The sequence below is a fragment of the Mustelus asterias genome, chromosome 19 (genome assembly GCF_964213995.1).
Source record: "Mustelus asterias chromosome 19, sMusAst1.hap1.1, whole genome shotgun sequence".
Taxonomy (NCBI): Eukaryota; Metazoa; Chordata; class Chondrichthyes; order Carcharhiniformes; family Triakidae; genus Mustelus; species Mustelus asterias.
In genome coordinates this window covers 61,893,828-61,910,820 of record NC_135819.1, presented here as the reverse complement: position 1 = coordinate 61,910,820, position 16,993 = coordinate 61,893,828, and the positions used below count along the sequence as shown (strand labels likewise).

General features: G+C 45.5%; 1 pseudogene; it reads left to right on the top strand.

Annotated features, from left to right (window-relative positions):
• The first annotated feature begins 16,470 nt into the window (after positions 1-16,470).
• LOC144508161 (U2 spliceosomal RNA) lies at positions 16,471-16,674 on the top strand (annotated as a pseudogene).
• The last annotated feature ends 319 nt before the right edge of the window (positions 16,675-16,993 follow it).

The window sequence follows — 16,993 nt, the reverse complement described above, 5'->3', positions numbered from 1 at the left end:
CATTGACATTTACAGCAGCAAAGTAGACCATTCGGCCCATTCTGAATTTGGCAGCTCTCGGAAAGACAAAAATTCAAATAAGGCTGATCTTTCTGGATTTGGAGAGGAGAGCTGGGAAAGTAAGTTGAAGCCACTGTTTGCTCATCCCCCCCCAATTCCACATCCAGGGGAATTACCCTGGGGCAGGCTGGGAATAAATTTGTCTTAAATATGGAATAAATAACAACTGGATTTGGAAGGTGACGACAGTTTCCCACAGTTAAAGTGGTTCTTTGCCAAATGGGAGCCCGCAGGCTCCTTGGAGGTTGTCTCTTTCCGGAAGCTCAATGGGCTGTCACAGGGATGACGGTCACAGCCTAGGAGACCAGGAACAGACACAGGTATTCTTCCAGAGGGTTATCCCTCTCGCCTGAAGCCTCTCACACTAACTGTGTCTCAGCTAAAGAAGATGGTCTTTGAGTGTGTCTCCATTTTGAGGTACAATCTAGCTCTCCCTCACCTCTCTGAGTGAGACTGGTGGCTGGACATCACTCGGGTTCTGTGTATTGGGTTTCCCTCTTCCCTCATGTACACCCATCATTAAATGGATGTGATTCCAAAGGCAGCTTCTTAACTGACCGTCTCCAGGAACATTGCGACCTTCATTCTGACACTTCTGACACAGAATTGAGGCCAATGTCAGGATCATGACTCCTGCACCCAATAAAATCCAGCCCCTGGGGTCTCACTGCCCTGTCCTTTTCCCCCTTCAGCCCATCCAACCTGTGAGCTGTTAACTTGGTTGAGTGGTAAATTGGAGTTGAAGGCAGCCTTGGAGTTTTGATCATGTTGAAATCAAATAGAAAATCACCAACATATACCAGGATGCAACAGGGAGAACCACCAGAATATATCATGATATTACATTCGGGTATTACATTCACTGTTGGTGTCTGATTTTTATTTTGGATAATTCCAAGGAGTGCTGACAAAAGCAGAATATCCTCTCCAGAAGCATATAGAAAATGCTCACCAATGTTTTTGGCCTCTTGTTATTACATAGCTCCTTCCAAACTGATTTTACTTCAGAAGTTGCAGAGCTCTCTGTCCTTGTTCCATCCTCTATTATCAGGGATAACTCTCCCTCTTTTCAGTTTTCCTATCTCTTCCCAAAAATTTAGTATCCTGGCATATTCAGTTCACAATTTTGCTCACTTTGAAACCACGGGCAGAATCTTTGCCCCAAATGGAGTTGAATACAGAGTGGGCAAGTTGTTGGGAAATTGTTATCGGCCAGAATTCTCCGGCCGTGCATGCGCCGTCGCCGTTGGCAGTGAGAATGGAGAGTTTGGCATTCAGTCACATCTCCGTTTACTGCAGCGGGACGAGAGAATCCCAGCTGTGGCGAGGTCAGAGAATCCAACCCGGAGGAAATAAGAAATTTACAAATGGATGTAGATAGATTAGGTGAGTGGGCCAACATGTGGCAGATGAAGTTTAATGTGGATAAGGTGAGGTTATCCATTTTCATCAGAAAAATGGAAAGGCAACTTATTATCTAAATGGAGAGAGTCTTCAGGGTGCTTCAGTGCAGAGAGATCTGGGTATTCTTCTGCATGAGCTGCAGAAAAGTGGCGTGCAGATCCAGCAGACAATAAGAAAAGCAAATGGAATTTTTGCATTTATAGCTGAAGGAATAGAGTATAAAATGTAAAGAACAGTTGCTGCAACTATACCAGGGATTGGTGAGATTGCACATAGAGAACTGTCTACAGTTTCGGCCCCCTTATTTGATTAGAGGCAGTTCAGAGGGGAATCACTGGGTTGATTCCAGAGATGAGGGGTTTGTCTTATGAAAAGAGATTCAGCAGTTTAGTTCAATACACTCTAGAGTTTAGAACAATGAGAGGAGATTTAATTGAGGTACATATGATGATAAAAGGCTTTGTCAAAGTAGACGAGGAGCTGACACTTCCTCTTGTGGGGCAATCTAGAACAAGAGGTCATAGTTTTAGGATAAGGAGTGGCAGACTGAAAACAGAGACGAGGACAAACTATTTCTCTCAAAGGATCGTGGATCAGTGGAATTCACTACCCCAGAGTGCAGTGGATGCTGGGACATTGAGATAGACAGATTTTTAATCAGTAATGGGTTGAAGGATTATGGAGAAGAAAGGAAAGTGTAGTTGAGGCCAAGAAGTGGTCAGCCATGATCATATTGAATGGCGGAGCAGGCTCGTGAGGTTGAATTGTCTACTCCTGCTCCTAGTTCTTATGTTCTTATGGTTTTAAGTAATTTATATTTGTATTGATGTGTGTTAGGGATAACGTATAACTTTAAGTTTAAGCTGAATTTATGGTTCTGCAGTTTTGCGCTATGGAGTTTTCAGGTGGAGGTTAGAATCCTCCAGTCTCACAGTCTCTAATCCCTGCCTATCCGTGAATTTGTCAAGATGCCTTATAAACATTCTTATTGTATCTGCTTCTACCACCTCCTCTGGCAACGCGTTCCAGGCACTTACTACCCTCTGTAAAAAACCTGACTCTCACATCTCCTTTAAACTTCCCCCTTTTACCTTAAACCTATAGTCCCCCAGTAATTGACATTTCTACTCTGGAAAAATTCTCCGACTACCCATTTTATCCATGCCTCTCATAATTATTTAAACTTCTCTCAGTTCTTTGATTTGATTTGATTTATTATTGTCACATGTATTAACATACAGTGAAAAGTATTGTTTCTTGCGCGCTATACAGACAAAACATACCGTTCATAGAGAAGGAAACAAGAGAGTGCAGAATGTAGTGTTACAGTCATAGCTAGGGATAGAGAAAGATCAACTTAATGCAAGGTAGACCCATTCAAAAGTCTGATGGCAGGAGGGAAGAAGCTGTTCTTGAGTCGGTTGGTATGTGACCTCAGACTTTTGTATCTTTTTCTCGATGGAAGAAGGTGGAAGGGAGAATGTCTGGGGTGCGTGAGATCCTTGATTATCCTGGCTGCTTTTCCGAGGCAGCGGAAAGTGTAGACAGAGACAATGGATGGGAGGCTGGTTTGCGTGATGGATTGGGCTACATTCATGACCCTTTGTAGTTTCTTGTGGTCTTGGGCAGAGCAGGAGCCGCATCAAGCTGTGATACGACCAGAAAGAATGCTTCCTATGGTGCATCTGTAAATGTTGGCGACAGCCGTAGCTGACATGCCAAATTTCCTTTGACTTCTGAGAAAGTAGAGGCGTTGATGGGCTTTCTTAACTATAATGTTTATAGTGTTCGTCCCTCAGCCTCCAACATTCAAGTGAAAACAAACCAAGTTTGTCCAATCTCTCCTCATAGCAATTCCCCTCCAAACCAGGCAACATCCTAGTAAACCTTTCCTGTACCCACTCCAAAGCTTCCATATCCTTCTAGTTGTGTGGTAACCAGAGCTGTACGCGATATTCCAGAGATGGCCTAACTAAAGTTCTATATAGCTGCCACGTGACTGGCCAATTTTTATGCTCTATGCTGCAACCAATGAAGTCAAGCATGCCATATACCTTCTTGGTCACCTTCTCCACTTGTGTTGCCACTTTCAGGGAACTGTGGACCTGTACGCCCAAATCCTTCTTGCTGCATTTGAACATAGATGGGCTTTAGATTGGTTTCACTGGTCGGCGCAACATCGAGGGCCGAAGGGCCTATACTGCGCTGTAATGTTCTATGTCAGTATCTGACGAGTCGTGAATGATGCCAAATATTATGCAGTTGTTGAATGTCATGGTTTAAATTTCTGGTCCTGCCCACCATGGGAATCATCACTGGCGGGATGGATAAGTTGACAGGCCAGTAAAAGGCCCCCATTACTTCCAACCTTATGATGGAAGGTAAGTCTTTGATGAAGCAGCTGAAGATGGTTGGGCTAAGGACACTATCCTGAGGAACTCCTGCAGTAATGTCTTGGGACTGAGATTTTTTACTTTCAACAACTACAACCATCTTCCTTTGGGCAAAGGACAACTCCAACTCGCGGAGAGGTTTCCCCCCGATTCCCATTGGGTCCAGTTTTGCTTGATACCTCACTCAGTCAAATACAGCCTTGATGTCAAGGGCAGTCACTCACACCTCAAATTTGGAAATCCGCCCTTTTGACAATGTTTGAACCAAGGTTGCAATGCGCTCACGAGCTAAGTAGTTCTGGCGATACCCAAACTGAGCTTCAGTCAGCGGGGTTATTGCTAACAAAGTGCCACTTGAAAGTTCTGTTAAAGACCCCTTCCATCACTTTACTGATGAACAAGAGAAGGTTGATGGAATAGTAATTGGCCAGGTTGGATTTGTCCTGCCTTTTGTGTATAAGATATATTCACAAAGTTTCCCATATTCCAGAATGGAAAATTCCAACCAAAGCAACCACTCTCCAGGTTTCTGTTCATGCTCCCAGCATCACATTCCAGCATCAACTCCTTCATTTAGACTGAGTGGAGAAACAGGACTGAAACCAGATCCATCTCCCAAACCTGATAGGTTTCAGGTCAGGCTCTTAAAAGGAATACGGGAGGAATATACAGGCGTTTGTCAAAGTGTTCCAAAACTCTCCTGATTCAGAAGTTATCGTCACTTCATTATTTAAGAAGGGGGGAAATTAGATAACTAGAGGCCAATCAGTTTATCGACAATTGTGGGATGGTTGCTGGGACCTGTCATCAGGGACAAAGTGACAAAGTTGGAGAAATATCAGCTGATCAAAGAGAGACAACAAGAATTTGTGAAGAGTAGTTCATGTCTGACTTATCGAGTTGAGTTTTTTGAGGAGGTTACTAACACGGTGGGTGTGGGGGGATGTATACAGATGGTGTCTGTATGGATATAGAGTAAAGACAGGTGAAAGGAAAAGTTAGAAGTTTATTTATTAGTCACAAGTAAGGCTTACATTAACACCACAATAAAGTTACTGTGAAATTTCCCTTGCCACCACATTCCAGTGCCTGTTCGCGTCAATGCACCCTAACCAGCACATCTTTCGGACTGTGGGAGGAAACCGGAGCGCCCGCAGGAAACCCACGCAGACACAGGGAGAACGTGCAAACTCCACACAGACAGTGACCCAAGCCGGGAATCGAACCCAGGACCCTGGAACTGTGAAGCAGCAGTGCTAACTACTGTGGAACAGGTTCAAGGGACTGAATGGTCTGTTCCTGACCCAATGTTTTTGGAAGGGAACGTCTTAAAACCAATTCTAAGAATTGTGCAGGTCATAGCTTAAAACATTTCTGGAAACAATCAACTTTTCCACAGACTCGATTCCAGGGACACAATATGGAGCAAAGACAAAGACAAAATAGAAAGAACAGGAATTACATCAAACACAACACTACGATCCTGTTTGTAGTAAATGGATGGTTTAATGGCGACTCCTGTCTGCCTCTGTCCTATTAGTGCTCAGTCACTAGGGTACATAGCCCAGGTACAAATTACTTTTGTTTCTGCTTGACTCTATATCTCCTCACTGCAAACTGTTTACCTGGTGACTTAGAGATAATTGGCAGGCCTGGTTCTGTGTTTGATGGGGCAGTTCAGCAAATTATTCTTGATGATTCGCTTCATTTTTCTGTTCGACGGCAATTTTATTCTGCCTCCTCCTCCAGTTGCTGTTCAGAATTAATTCATCTGTCTTCACCCAGGACAAACTCGGCCAGAATTGACGTGAAAAGGTCAAGACTAAAGGGGGTGACCAGGAGCTGAGGGCACTCACGTCCCAGGTGGAGCAGGCTGCTGAGGGCGGTGTGGAAGGTGTGATTGGCCACCCCAACATTGAGTGAGGCTCCATCCAGTATTCATCAATAAGCTGTGAACAATGACAGTGAGTGACCTGTAGTGTAGGAGCCAGTCTAGTAATCACTCATCACTAACTATCTCTTTTCACTATTCCAGCTGCTAGCAAGTAAAGGTGGAGGTAGGGTTTCAGCAAGTGGCTTAGCCCAAGCCCCTGGACCACCTCTGATGAGGAGGCAGAGTGTCCCGATGATGAAAATCTGTCACTGCATTTTCCTGCACCCTCCACCAGTGCAGCTACACACACCTTGGTGGCCCTCCTTCTATAGTAGGTTCAGGGTTCTAGCTGGTGACACGTGTCCACAGCAGGCAGGAACTCTGATAGCCGAGACTCTGACACTCAGAGGAATGCTGGAGCCAGGCCCCTGCGGTGCCCGAGTCCGATGATGAGGCTCTTCAATGGGCCCTAAGTGAAATGTTGGCGATGCAAAGACAGGCAGGGTTGTCAGAAATAGTCCACACTCTGAAAAAGATGATAGTAGCCCGTCCATGTTCTGTCTGATGTCGTGACTCTGGCATGGGAATGCATTGAAGTTTCAATTGGAAAGGCGCCATTTGCCTTGGAAACCGCAATCCAGCAGATCACACTGTTCTGGCCAGATTGTATTGAATATGTATTGAATATATTGAGATCTTGAGTACAAAAGCAGGGATGTGATGATGGAACTGTATAAAACGCTGGTGAGGCCAGACTTGGAGCTTTGTGTACAATTCTGGTCACCACATTACAGGAACAACATCATTATTCTGGAGAGAGTGCTGAGGAGATTTACAAGAATGGTGTCAGGGCTTGAAAATTGCAACTATGAGAAGAGATTGGATAGACTGGGGCTGTTTTCCTTGGAACAGAGCAGGCTGAGGGTGTGTCCGAATGAGGACTCAGCCCTGTGGATGGCATATGTAGAGAAGAAGGAAGTGCTGAGGGACCTGCAACTCATCGGGTCCTGCGGAGCAAACATGAGGTCATGGATCCGGTTCCTCGAAGGTCTAGACCCTTCTTCTACTCGTTGGAAATTAGACACGGGCTCCGTCAGCAGCTGACTGGCGACGGATTCTTTGTTTCAGGTCCAGAAGGGAGCTGATCCGACACCTGAAATTTCTACACTGCCCTTTTTCTCCGGGGCTGTCCAGCAAGGATACTCACAGAGCTCTGTGCGAGGACCTGCCACACGTCAGTCTGAAGGGCGCCAGAAAGCTCAAAGCTATCAGCCTATGGAACTGGCCGGTGCCCTCGACAACCTCTCCAAGGGCAAGACTCCGGGGCTGGGCTTCTTCAGGGCATTCTGTGATATCCTGGGGAACGACGACGTGAGGGTCCTGGGGTAAGAGTACTGTGATGTGGAGATGCCGGCGTTGGACTGGGGTAAACACAGTAAGAGTTTTAACAACACCAGGTTAAAGTCCAATAAGTTTATTTGGTAGCAAATGCCATTAGCTTTCGGAGCGCTGCTCCTTCGTCAGATGGAGTGCGCAGATCACTCCATCTGACGAAGGAGCAGCGCTCCGAAAGTTAATGGCATTTGCTACCAAATAAACCTGTTGGACTTTAACCTGGTGTTGTTAAAACTCTTACGGAGAGTACTGTGACCAGGGAGAAGCCCCTTTCATGGCACAAGGCTGTGGCTACCTCCTGCTCAAAAACTGACACCAGGTCTCCCCCTTCAGAATGGACCATAAGATTTTTGCCAGGGCAACGTCTTCCCACCTTGGCACTGGGTTGGACCACATGATCCAGCCAGACCAGTCCTACACAGTCCCGGGCCAGACCATTCGACGTGGTGGATCAAAAATACTTATTCAGAACTCTGCGGGCATTCGGGTTCAGGACGCACTTTTCCGCCCGGATCTGACATCTGTGAGCTTGCGCAGAGTATCTCATTAAGGACAATGGGTCCCTGACGGCGCCCCTTTGCTTTGGGAGAGGAGTGCAACAGGGCTGCCCCTTGTCTGGCCAGCTGTATTCCAAGTGCGTGGAGCCATTTCTGCACCTCTTGCAGAGGAGGTTATCGGGATTGATTCTGTGCAGGCTGGGTATCGAGGTGGTCCTTTTGGCCTACATTGCTGCTCATGTTCACAGACCCTGCTGAACTGCGGAGGATGTGTGAGTGCCTAAGGCTGTGTACTCTGCTGCGTCCTCTGGCATGATTAACTGGGCCAAGTGCTCTGGACTGCTGGTCATTAGCACTGCACAGCATTAGGAACCCAGATTGATTCTGGGTGACTGTCTGTGTGGAGTTTGCACATTCTCCCGTGTCTACATGCGATTCCTCCAGGTGCTCTGATTTCCTCCCACAGTCCAAAGATGTGCAGGTTAGGTGGATTGGCCATGCTAAATGTGTGGCTTAATGGGGATAGGGCAGAGGGGAGGGCCTGAGTGGAATGCTCTTTCAGAGAGTCGGTATACACTTGATGGGCCAGGTGGCCACTTTCTGCACTGTAGGGTAGTCCATCTTTGCCCAGCTGAGGAATCCTGGACGGTGAATTGGTAGGAATTGAAAGCCACTTTTACTGCTCACCTGAGATGCTGGGCAGAACTGCTCCGAGTGTGGTTTTAACAAGGGTCAGATTCTGGTCATGAATCAGCTGATTGTCTCTACGTTGTGGTGTCAGGTAGTCACTTTGATCCCTGCCCCTGAGTTTGTCACAAAAATCCAGAGAACGCTCATACAGTTCTTCTGGGTGGCTGCTGAGGTTCTGTGTCTCCAGCTTAGGGAGGGCGGTCAGGTGCTGGTGTACCTTCACACCCAGGTGGTGACCTTCCGCCTTCAGATCCTGTTGCCAGTGGCGGACTTACACTTTTGGGGCCGCATACTTCATTTCTGGGGCCCCCCCATAATGTCACGCACTGGCCCCCCCCAGCTCCACCCCCAATCATGACACGCCCTGTCCCAAATGATGTCACTTCCTTCTCCCAATCATGTCACTTCTCTCCCAACTCCATCCACTCTCACCCCACAGAACGCAAAGGTGCAAGCCACCAAAATACACAAATTGATCACTGCTTAATTACTTTTGTTTTTAACTTATAGAAGCATGCCTGTAATTGCAGAATTGACATCCAATCCTACCTATCCTCAGAATGACAGGAAAGAAGGTCAATATTGTGATCTGTGTGTCTTGAGACGAGCAAACATGGAACTGGCCAAAGAGCAATGAGATGGAAAAATCGGCCGATGACATAACTGCAGCACAGATCAATGGAGGAGCAAATCCTCCAATCAAGTGGAGCTCAGTGTTTCCCCAAGTCCAGTATCAGTGACGTGGCTTTGTCCCTGGCAGAATTCTGTCCTTTGTTCTAGAAGAGACTCTCTGAAGGCCAGTCTTGAAAGCGATAAGGGATGCCAGTTAGAACTATCTGCATGTGACCAGCAGCCATTATATCAGACCAGCAAATGGTGGCCCCTTTTGAAAAACAGAATTTAAACAAGAGAATATGAACAAGGAAGATATTGTTCAGATTTTCTGACTTCATCCCTTGCTGGTTTGGCAATTCAGCTAGATTTTCTTCCAATTCTTTTCCTCACAAAATCGTCAATGACATAATCACAAGTAAAATCTCATGAAGACACACTTTCAATCATCAATATTGCAGAACTTGCCACACGTTCCTCACTCATCGTACTTCACAAATTATTATGAAGTCTTAGCATTTGTGACAGGCATTGTTCGAAATATTTTCAGAATGGTTTCCAAATTTGGGAAGTTCACCTGCAAATCATCACATACAAACCAGTTGGTAATCTCAATGCACAGAGCTCATCATTAGAGCTGAAATGAATGAATTGTTTCACTTAATCTGCAAAGAGATTTGCGTCTATGTCCTCCCGAAAGAATTCACCCAATTTCTTACTGCAGTGGCTTTTAGCATTCTTATCCAAACTTCAGTTGAATCAAAATGAATCAACAGTTTTCTTGTGATTCACTTCTACTCTGCACGTGCATCATTATTGTGTCACATTTTGGCTGGGATTTTACCACCCTGCCTGCCACAGGAAGCAGAGCGGGCGAGGGGCAGACCGTGGAAAGGTCCGCTGACCTCGGGCAGGATTTTACGGTATCAGGATAAGGGAGGCCTTAAAATCCCACCCTGACAGTTTCAACCATAATTTTCTCTTTCCCTTTTAAAGTGACTTTTAGTGTTTCCAGTTTCATTAAAAAATAACTTCCTGCATTTTGTACACTTTTCATCAACAGCGGTACCTGTAACGTTGGTACCTCTGCGTCCACCGAGAAGTAGTCACTTCGAACTTACTTGACAAAACTTCCAACTGAGGCTAGAAATTGTGCAGCAATCAATAAAATTGCAGTGATTCTGCAAAGGATTTTGCTTCAGTTTTCACACGTGGTCTCTCTGAATTTAATGTGAATATATCTGATAAGCATTCTTCATATCAGCAAATGTTTAGTTTGAAAACCAAGACAACATCTGCACAGGCGGACCACCCGGTGTCACAAATTCATTTTACCGTCAAGTGTTTCCCCTGTATCTGCTCCCAGCATGACGGCAGCATATTTCACCAAGCGTGGAAACCAAAAAAAGCATCCAAGTTCTGAACAAAATTTTAAAAATGTACGGCTGCCTCACAGGATTCAGCCGCAGCATTACAGATTAAATTCAAAGAGTGACTGGACCATGGAATAAATAATACTCAGGGGCTTGCATTGTTCAGTCTTGCTTGTGGACCTGAATATTTGGGTTAGATAGGTCTATATAGGTTAGGGGGATATATAGATTAGAGGGATTAGCGGGTAAATATGTGGGGTTACGGGGATAGGGCCTGGGTGGGATTGCTGTCGGTACAGACCCGATGGGTCAAATGGCCTCCTTCTGCACTGTAGGGTTTCTATGATTCTATGATTTTTCTGCCTTTTTTGGGGGCATTATGGAAGCTCTGCCCATGACAGGTTTTGATGTTCAAACCTAAATGTGCAATGATTCCCAGTATAGTTGTCTCCAGACACTCAGAAGTGTGGAATTGTAGCTGGAAAATATGGAAAAATCGCTCACCAAGGGGAGGGGTCCCTTGGAAGGCTCGTGAATCGATTCTTGTCGCAACACACCTCATGCATCGACCCTATGTTCCCGGCGCCATTGATGTGTGGCTGCAGATTGAGGACCCCCTTTGATCTGATGTGACTGGAGGAGGCATGAGGAGCAGTGACAAAGTACAAAGAAGGGCGGGTGGCCTGAAGAGAGGGAAATATAAGGAAGTTCAGGAAGGGAGAAACCGTGTTGACCCAGACAGTGCCAGTGTCATACACTGTTCAGACCCAGGGTGAACGAGTCTGGAGAAGATACATGGGTCAGCTGCTGGCTGCTCCACATCAAAGCAGGGAAGTCCTCCCTGACATTGAATTGTTGCAAGAGGGACCTGAGGAACCAACTGAGTCTTGTGTTCCTGAAACTGAGGGAGTTCTGACCAGAGAGGAAACGCGGCAGATGACAGTAACCAGGCAAGACAGGAAGCCCGAGAACTTCCGGAAGTGCCCGAGAAGAGCTCGGTGGCAATGAAACGCTTGTCCAGGAACCGCAGTCCTCCAGATAGACTGATATGGCAGGCTTTTACAGGCTCGCTTGTCCCGAAACTGTAAAATCCCACCTGAGGTCAACGGACCTTCCCATGGTTCTCCCCTCACCCGCTCCGATTCCCCTGGCAGGCGGGGCAGTAAAATTCCAGCCATTACGTCTATGTAGACTTTTTAACGGACATTGATATCGTCTTTCACAGTTAATTCTCATGTTGGGTTTCTTTTGTATAAAGTTGAATTGTGTTAAAAAATCTAAATATGTTATATGGGGGTTTTGAAGTAAGAGGGGAGAAGAGTTATTATGTTTGAGGTCTGATATAGAGTATAATAAAGACCACAAAGTCAGTGGTAATAAACTAACGGGAACTATTTATTAACACATTTGTACCCTAGCACAGTCAGCGCAAGACTGGCTAGGCAAGCTCCACCCATTCCGTTAAAGGGGACATGCCCCAACACACAAAACAGCTTTAATATCAGCTTTGGAAGTTTCAGGATCAGCAAGATCCCTTTCAACATTTCCAATAGTTAGAGTACCTGTTGGTGAATATTTGTTTCCCTTCACAAAGGTCAGGGGATAATTTGCAAATGTAGATTGCATTGGGGGTTTCCGAAAAAATCAACCAATTTCTAATTTCCATCATCCCATTTCTCTTCACCCTCAGAAAATGGGACTCATGAAGACTTCAGTCCTGCTTCTGGCCTCCAACATCAAACTCTTTTCTCAAATTTTCCATGTTACCTACTTTTTCTGGTACAAAATATTCTATCATCCCCTGTGGAACAGATTTTGGACAGAAGGCAATGTCTTCAGGATAGGTTTCTTCCTCCACTTCAGCAGCACAATCTTGTAGTTCCATCCCCATTTCACAGCCCACTTCTTGTTCTTGAACTTCTTGTTCAACTTTTGCAGGTGATGTGATATCTCCAGAAATCGGCTAGTCTGAGTCATCAGATAATTCACCCACACATTTGGTGAATGAGGATGAATGTGAAGTTTTCTAAGGTGAAATGACAAACTGTCTATTTGTCCAACTTTGTCCTCTTCCCTCGCCTTCATTTTTGCCCTTTTGACGGCCAGATTGATAGAATCGCTTCATGTCGACCGATCTTTCTTTATTTTAATGAATTAATTAGTGCTTTTTTTCCCTCCTCAGCCCTGGGGTTCAAGTTGCCCCTGCTCACTCAACAACCTCACTATTGTGCTGGCTCACTGGCTGCCTGGCTATGGTATAGCCTTGGCCTCGCCCTCGGTTGCCCAGGCCTTCTCAGACCTGGCTGGGCTTCAAGTTGCCCCTGCTCATTCAACGATCTCGCTGTTCTGCTGGCTCACTGGCTGCCTCCTCACCTCACCCTCAGCTTGTTGCTCGCCAGCCCTCTTCAACCCTGCTGGCCTGGTCAACTTGCCCTGCTTTTCCCCTTGACAACCGTCAGGGCCTCCTCAGCCCTCACACCTCACCTCTGCTCATCAATGCAAACCTCAGGAAATGTGCTGGCTCACTCACTGGCTGCCTCGCCTGGCTGGCCTCCACCAATCAGAGCCCAATTCTGCTCTGCATTAGTTGCTGATAGGCTCCTGGAAATGCCCTCTGTGCCTATTGCCCTTGCAATAGGAGGGGTTTCCTGTATGGGTGCGGCCGCACACCACTCACTTCCTTGCCCTCGCCCGTCACCCAGTCACACCTTTGAATGCCTTGTTGCCATCCAGTGGTGGAAGTCCCCAGTGGAGGTCCCACTACAGAGTCTGGTATACACTCAGATTCTTCTTCTATGTATGCTTTCTGATACAACTGCTTTATCTTGACATTTTTCTGTTGTAATTCTGCCAACTTTCCTCAACTAAAGATATCGACTTCAATTTCCACCTGTTCTTGTTCTTTCTCAACCATCCGGTCAAAAATAATTTCTTCTAACTGAACATAAGTCTCCTTATCTTTTTTCTTTAATTTCTCTTGTCTCAAACTGTGGTTATGTGACCTTGTTACCACACACTCAGGAAAAATCCCAGGATTGACTAATTAGCAAGAAACAAGAGAGTTGGGAGGAACGGGATATTTTCAGTTGGACAAGCTATAACTAATAGGCTGCCACAAGGATGAGTGCTGGGCCTTAGCTATCCACACTCTGTATTAGTGACTGTAGATTGGATTGACTTTTTTGAAGAGGTAACCAAGAAGGTAGATGAGGGCAGTGCAGTTGATGTTGTCTACATGGACTTTAGCAAGGCCTTTGACAAGGTACCACATGGTAGGTTTTTGCATAAGGTTAAATCTCACGGGATCCAGGGTGAGGTAGCCAAATGAATACAAAATTGGCTTGATGACAGAATACAGAGGGTGGTTGCAGAGGGTTGTTTTTTAAACTGGAGGCCTGTGACCAGCGGTGTGCCTCAGGGATCGGTGTTGGGTCCATTGTTACTTATCATTTATATTAATGATGTGGATGAAAATTTAGGAGGCATGGTTAGTAAGTTTGGAGATGACACCAAGATTGGTGGCATATTGGACAGTGAAGAAGGTTATCTAGGATTGCAACGGGATCTTGATCAATTGGGCCAATGGGCTGACAAATGGCAGATGGAGTTTAATTTAGATAAATGCAAGGAGATACATTTTGGTAGATTGAACCGGGGCAGGACTTAGTCAGTTAATGCTGGAGCATTGGAGAGAGTTATAGAACAAAGAGATCAGGGGTGCAGGTTCATAGCTCCTTGAAAATGGAGTCACAGGTGGACAGAGCAGTGAAGAAGGCATTTGGCACGCTTGGTTTCATTGGTCAGAACATTGAATACAGGAGTTGAGACATCTTGTTGAAGTTGTACAAGACATTGGTAAGGCCACACATGGAATACTGTGTACAGTTCTGGTCACCCTATTATAGAAAGGATATTATTAAACTAGAAAGAGTGCAGAAAAGATTTACTAGACTGGGACTTTTTTCTCTGGAGCGTAGGAGGCTTAGGGGTGATCTTATAGAGGTCTATAAAATAATGAGAGGCATAGATCAGGTAGATAGTCAATATCCTTTCCCAAAGGTAGGGAGTCTAAAACTAGAGGGCGTAGGTTTAAGGTGAGAGGGGAGAGATACAAAAGAATCCAGAGGGGCAATTTTTTCACACAGAGGGTGGTGAGTATCTGGAACAAGCTGCCAGAGGTAGTAGTAGAGGCGGGTACAATTTTGTCTTTTAAAAAGCATTTAGACAGATCCATGGGTAAGATGGGTATAGAGAGAGGGACATGGGCCAAATGCGGGTAATTGGGACTAGGTTAGGGGTTAAAAAAAAGGGGTGGCATGGACAAGAAGGGCCTGGTTCCATGCTGTAAACCTCAATGACTCTATGACTCTATGACTTGGATGAAAAGGTTGAGTGTCGTAGCTGTAGACGGAGAGGTCACGCGATGGTGCGATGACACTGCTACAAAAACGGTCACATGTTGGGAGCGTGGGTGTTCTCCCCAGGAATGGGAGAAGCATACGACCATGAGGGGAAGGCTGTTGCATAGTGATATTATCACTGGACTACTAAGCCAGAGGCCCAGGATAAATGTTGCATGGACCCAGATTCGAATTCTACCACAGCAGATGGTGGAATTTGAATTCAATAAAAATCTGGAATTAAAAGTCCAATGATGATCCTTGTTGATTGTTGTAAAAACCCATCTGGTTCACTAATGTCCTTTAGCGAAGGAAATCTGCCGTCCTTACCTTGTTCAACCTACATGTGACTCCAGCTACTTGGCAATGTGATTAAATCTTAAACACCTTTTAAAATGGTGTGGCCAAGCCAGTCAGTTCAAGGCCAATTAGAGATGGGCAAGAAATGCCATGAATGAATATAGAAAAATGAAGTAGCGGCTCAGCTAGTGAATAAGCTATTGTTTATTACAAGTTATTGCAGTCAGCGCTTCGGGAACTCAACACATTTACTTGGTATCAGTAACTGGCAGAATGGCACAAGGACGGCACGGTGGCACAGTGGTTAGCACTGCTGCCTTACAGAGACAAGGACCCAGGTTCAATTCCGGCCTTGGGTCACTGTCTGTGTGGAGTTTACATGTTCTCCCCGTGTCTGCATGGGTTTCCACCGGGTGCTCCGGTTTCCTTCCACAGTCTATAGATGTGCGGGTTAGGTTGATTGGCCATGTTAAGTTGCCCCTCAGTGTCAGGAAGATTAGCAGGGTAAATATGTGGGGTTATGGGAATAGGACCTGGGTGGGATTGTGGTGGGTGCAAACTTGATGGGCTGAATGGCCTCCTTCTGCACTGTAGGGATTCTATGACTTCATCACATGAAGCTCTCGTCTCAGATGAAAACATTGCTGACGGTTGTGAAAAGTTGAAGAAAGAGTCTTCTACTGCAGCATATTTACTGCAGTACTACATTACCTGATAAGTCAAAAAGGTACAAGCTTAAATCTTATTAAACTTAGCACGCTCTGTGGCCATCAAGGAATTCGATTTGTTTTCCAGATGGGGAAGTAAAAAATAGGACCCTGAAATAATCCTAGAAAAGTTTAAGAATATTTGTCTTCTGGTAAAAAAAATACAATCCTTGACCAGCATGCATTTAATTAAACAAATCAAAGATCAGATGAATGAATATAATATACGGCAACCTTGAAAATCTTAGCAAAGAAATGTACAATTGGCACCCTCACTAATGAGCTAATCAGGGATCGAATAGTCTGCGGGGTCCACAAGCTGCTGCCGTGAGAGAAAGATTGAATGTTACAAACAGCCATTTGCATGTTAAATGAACAATCGGAAAAAGAAGCAGAGAATTTAGGGGGGAATCAGAAGTATTTGCAGTTCAGGGGGCACGCTGCTCCAACAGCAATGGCCATCACCCTCAGAACCGTTTGCTTTGTGTATGGTAAACAATGCAACGTATGCGGAAAGTGGAATCACTTTGCTAATTGCTGCAGGTCAGAAGCGCAGCAGCCTTCATCAGCAACAGGGCAGCCGGTCAGTCCTCCAGGGTAGGAGCATCAGCAAGGTGAACAAACTGGAGCAGCAAAACCACACAGCCTCCTACAACAGTCTGTAGTGAGAGTGTTGACACTGTCACAGAAAAGTGTGAGATGCTCAACATCCTCAACACGATTTGTAGCAATGCAAGGCTGAAGGTAAAGATTGACACTGGAGAAAGGTGCTTCTCGGCCTTTTGGCTAAGATCAAGTGTAGTATGGATTGGATGCTGCACTTGGTTGAGGTCATTAGGTTACATTGAAGCTTCATATGTTTCATATGAAGCAATTTTTAAAAGCGGCATCTCGGCCTTTTGGCTAAGATGCAAATGAGCTCAAGTCTTGGAGGAGGTATTGCTTTCCCTCCTCCAATCAGCTTGGCTCATGTAGATCAGGCCCAGGACAGGGTGGTTTGGTCGCTCGCCCTGTCTTGTCAGCCTGGATCTGAAATGTCTCAACTTGTTGAGACTCTGAATTGGATTTGATTTGATTGAATTGGAAAAGTATATTAAAAAAAATATGTTACCTAGCTGAATGCTCAGGGAACTAGATCCATACGCAGCACCAATCCCCAAAACCCAGGTGGATCTCCTGGTTTATGGCAGACAAACCTTCTGCACTGAAGATGAAGTCACTCTCCACTGTACACAGGGCAGTTTCAAGTTTCATGTAGTTGACCAGAGCAAAAGACCACTATCAGGTCC